This window comes from Macrobrachium rosenbergii, chromosome 54 (genome assembly GCF_040412425.1).
Source record: "Macrobrachium rosenbergii isolate ZJJX-2024 chromosome 54, ASM4041242v1, whole genome shotgun sequence".
Classification (NCBI taxonomy): Eukaryota; Metazoa; Arthropoda; class Malacostraca; order Decapoda; family Palaemonidae; genus Macrobrachium; species Macrobrachium rosenbergii.
The window spans coordinates 8,708,084-8,713,372 of NC_089794.1; positions in this window are offsets into that span (position 1 = coordinate 8,708,084).

Sequence of the window (5,289 nt, forward strand, 5' to 3'; positions counted from 1 at the left end):
TCATATCTACTTGTTCAAACGCCTCCTCATTTGAAAGAGATCCTTTATACAACAAAATTCCAATGGGGCGCTGACACCTGAACCACTGGCACTGTGACCAGTTAAATTTGTCATTATTGCTGTTCTTTGATCTTTTTACCAGAGGGCCTTTAAATAACTGTGCGTAATCATAAAAGTCCTCCTGAGTCATTGCATGAACCTGAAATCTTCTTCCTGCCAATCTTACCAGCTGGTACCAGTCACGTGGATGGTGGATTGCAGTGGCTCTCCTTTCTTGAGTCTTTCAATGACAGAGTGGTCGGAGTCACACTCCATGTGTGAATGACCGGAAATGAGAAATTTGTGATCTATTGTCAGTATATTAGAAATTTGGACAATGCATGCATAAACATAGCAGCCATATGGGAATTTCTATTCTGTCCGGCGCAAGCATCAGAATAAAAAATTACGTGCTGAACATCACTGGGCAAATTCTGCAAGATATTCATTAGACAAGATGCTATTTGATTGGCACCTCTAGCAGCAATGGTTTCGTGCCACATAAAACAGTCCACTTTTTTATTGACATTATTGTGAACAGTGAGATTGTATGTCCACAACAAGCACTTATAAAAAGCTACGGAAGACTGTAAGTATGGAGTGGGGGAGACACTGTTGTAAGTCAAATGTGTATGTTGCAAATGAGGGATTTTCATAAGCTAACTTTGTATCATCTCTTTTACGACTATAGGCATTTTCAGCTCTTAACAGATGACTTTCTTTTTCGGCTTGTAGACGTTCTTTCTCTTCAGGGTATTGGTGATATCTAATTGCATCTTTAACACATCGCAAGTATGACATGTGTCTATTTTAGGCTGTTTGAAACTCAAGTTATGACAATGAAATCTTTTCTCATATGTAAAGCGTGTTACTGAGGACTCTGGGTAGCGTTCTTTAAACAACGAATACATTTTTGCTAATGTAAGTGTTGATGACAAATACTTTTTTGGAGGAGTGTGCCCTAGAATAATGACTCTCGTATGCTGGAAATGATTTGATATGATCATCAATTTTAGAAAGTTCCTCTTCTTCAATACGACGTGGATTTGGAGTTGTTCCTCTCCTATCCCCTCGGCTCACTCCAGAGGCAGTTTCCTTTTCTTTTTCTGTAATACTTCCAAGAACTTTTGGTTTCACCAAACACCCTCAAAAAGCATTTTTGACAAATAGGATGTCTTTTCATTTGAATTTCTAAGGCATACTGTAGGTTACATCTCGCACTCTAATGTTTTCGCCGCCTCCATCTCTTAGGCGGGTACGTAATGGGTTCTTTGGTGTAATAAGAGTTGCGAGGTAGTTTCTTCTGAATCTACTGAGCCCAAATTCAATATTCAATGAATAATATTTGCAGATCTTCATCATTGAAACGTTCGGAGCATTTCAATCTACATTGCTTTAGTGGACTTTGTTTTCTAGCGGAAACTAATTTACCTGACGCAGTCGTATACGATTTACCGGTCTGTCGACACTTTTCTCTCTCTTCGTGCTCTTCTTGAGTACCTTCTCATTGAGTTTGGCAAGGTTGTTCATTTCTTTGATTTTCAGCTTCTTGACTGCCCTCTTCCTCTTTGGATGTTCTGCTTCTTGATTGCCCTTAAGTCTAATCTCATGCTTACTGTTATTTTCACAAGAAATTGTGGACGAAGACGATACACTGCAGGTTTCATCAGTAACTTCAAAATTTGGATCTTTTACACTATCATCATCATCATAGAAATTATCAGGCGTCTCATCATAATCTGTTATAAAAAGTATTCAGACTGTGTTAATATCAACAATAACTTGAACATTATACTCTGATTTTAAAATTAATTTTATATTTTTTGTTTTGTTATACTGAACAACCGTGCTCCTGCCATCCACACAATTACATTGAAAAATCATGAAAATGACAAATGACAACATACATTGCAAAAATATAATTTCTACAAAGTTCGTGGTTTGTCAGTACCTATAAAATAGTGAAAAACTCATTTTTAACTAAAAATCTAACCATTTCTCTGACAAACGATTGTGATTTTCAAATTCTATGAGCAAAAGTACATAGAAAATTCTAGTTACAATGAAATTTAGTGTCGACCACCAAACACGAAAGATCCGTTCATATAAAAAATTTGGCTCTTCATAATACAGCTGCCGTGAAGGCAGAAGCTCATTTTGTAAGGTCATGAATTTAAGCCTAACTAAAATTGTTAGGCTCATAAACAAAGTTCCTACTATTGTTTACCACTGGTTAATAAACAAAGTTGATGCTATTTATACAAAATCTAAGAAATGACATATGCCTTTTTGTCTGAATAATGAACATCTCAAACCACAAACACTAACAAATATGACGTGTTACCATATCCTACTTTCATGTGAACAAGTCATAAAACAATCAAAAGTACAGTACTATCCTTCAGGTTTGTGATGTACGTCGAACAAATAGATTGTATTACATCTATAGTAAATCGTATTAAAAAATTACTTTATAATATGAACAAATTTTTACCTTAACTATAAAAGGAACATGGGTTAACTGCAGTTTAGTGACACCAATATCTACTATATAGGCCTAGAGCCATTATTTTGTAAAAATGCATAGAAGAAAAGTTAATCAGCTATTCGAGGGGTAGTGTTAAGATCGACGTGCAAGTCATTAATATTCATTATATCGAAAAATTTTATAGAAGAAAAGTTGTTCAGCATCCCTTAAAACCCTGAAAACATACTTCTTATACCGATTTATGACAATTTTCAGTTTACGTAAAATAGCACTTATATTCCCTTACGGGGTCCTCCCAGCTAGGTAACACGGGGTTAGGTACTGTGAAACTGCCTACTAGTTGAGGTTAGATTTGGTGTGGTTTGGTTAGGTTAATGGCCTGTTTTTCTAATTTTTTGGGAATAGGCCTAGGTTAAGGTTGCATGTCCATCTTAACAAGCTCCAACTGTTTGGATTCATACTTGGAAATGGCTCATTTCCGATAGAAATAACTATTAAAATAATTTTAAACACATAAAAAAATGGCACTACAAGTAGATTTCCCGTCAAAAGGAAATCACTGCTCGGAATTAGAGGTGTCCCACTAAACTGCAGGCATCCCAGGAACATCAATAACATACCTTCATTTCTTTCCTCTCCAAAGTTATTAGCAATAAGCCAGTGTTTGACATTACTTTGGCGGTTTTCCAGGTCCATTTTTCTTCTTTTTCTGCATTTTCGTGTAATGCTTTGTCAAGAATTCGACGAGCACGTGATTTAGATGCATCCATCACCAAAACCGTTTTCAATTTACATCTATACACAAGTTCATAATATTAGAATCTTATAAATTACTACACTCCTGCAATCAAAGGCGAGTTGTAATCAACACTGAAGGCGAGTTGTAATCAACACTGGTTAATACGCGTTCAGAACGACGACACAGCTTACAACACGTCATATCTCTCTATCTAGTGCGTGCGGATGTGCCAAGCCGCACTTAGGTAGAGGGAACGAGTTTGGGCCCTGTCTCGGGCAACAATAATACACATTCGTGGAGTGCATTAGCTGCTAGGCTAGTGGGATTAATACTGGCATATTAAATGAAGAAGAAGAGTATGAGTTTTATGACTAGATTAGAACTAAAATTGCAGAGTTATAGATAAAAAGTGAATAATTACCTAAATATTAATAAGTTTGTTTACTTAACCCTTTTTGACCTATATTGAAAATGTAGTTAAAAAGGGGTATGTATCACTTACCTCTTTGTTCGCCAATATAATGCTATGAATTTTAATGAAAATGTGGTTAAAAAGGGGTATGTTCTACTTACCCCTTTTCGCCAACATAATGATGCTGCATGTAGTTATCCCATAAAAAGACTTTTTGACGTACTGACTAACATATTCACAGTACACTTACCCCCTTTTTTTCCAGCATAGTAGCCCGTTTTAGCAACATTTTGGCAGTCATAACTCATTTAGGCCATTTTTGGACTTACCCCTTTTCCCAGCATTAGTGATATATATATATATATATATATATATATATATATATATATATATATATATATATATATATATATATATATATATATATATATATATATATATATAATTGTAATCATTTTAATACCTGATTCATTTATCACATCTCACCACAGGTGAATTAATGGGACCTTCCCAACTCTCATTTTTTAACCTGTGGTGACGTGCAGTGAAAAATATATATATATATATATATATATATATATATATATATATATATATATATATATATATATATATATATATATATATATATATATATATATATACATAGATATATATTATGGAAATGAACACATGGAAGCGTGTTTCACAAAAATAAAATTCTGACTCACCATGGGACCAAACCCCGGACTTTCGAGTGAGAGTCCAGGGCACTAGCAGTTAGGACACAAAGGTTATAAAATGAGTTGGAACCTAAGTACTTACGTGCCTTAGGTCTTTTCCCGGATAGACGACGAAGGCCTAATATACCAAAGAATTTTACCCAACTCCCCGACCCATCAGCGGTCGAATTGCTAACACTTCATTCGACTTACCCCTTTCACTGTCAGATATGATGGAAATGAACACATGGGAACGTGTTTCACAGAAATGAATTTCTGACCCACCACGGGGCCGTAACTACTTAGGTTCCAACTCCTTTTAGATAATAGATATACATATAGATAGATAGATGGATAAATAGATAGATAGATAGCTAATTTACTTAAATTTTGAATTATGAATCTTTCAATTAGCTTGTAGTTTCATTGCATCTTATTGTGAAATATTTATTGTTAAAATGTGTAATATATTATCTTTATCTCTTTAATTTATTTCGCACGTTCCTAACTTATATAATATCTTTACTGTGAAACCTAAAGAAACAGTTGAAGTTCGCTATGTATTTTGTAGCTTCGACATGTTCCCGTTATAATCTACACATTAGAATCGTTTGTATTTGCATCATGTTTCGTCATATTGCCATATTTTCGTTAAAATGGGCAGATAGAGTAGAAATTATCAAAAATTTACTCTAATATTCAATGTGTCGTCTTTTTTATGGTTTATAGAATTCGTAAACTTTTTTTTTATCCGCAAGTTACGGTTACCAACCGGTTCCTTAAGAGCATAAAGCATTCTTTATTGGCTCTATTTACACATACGTCATTTGAATGTGGACGATTTTTATTCATCCAGTGGAACAGAGGCCTCCCCTTAGATGTGAGAGCTTGATCATCAGTTTCCGATCTC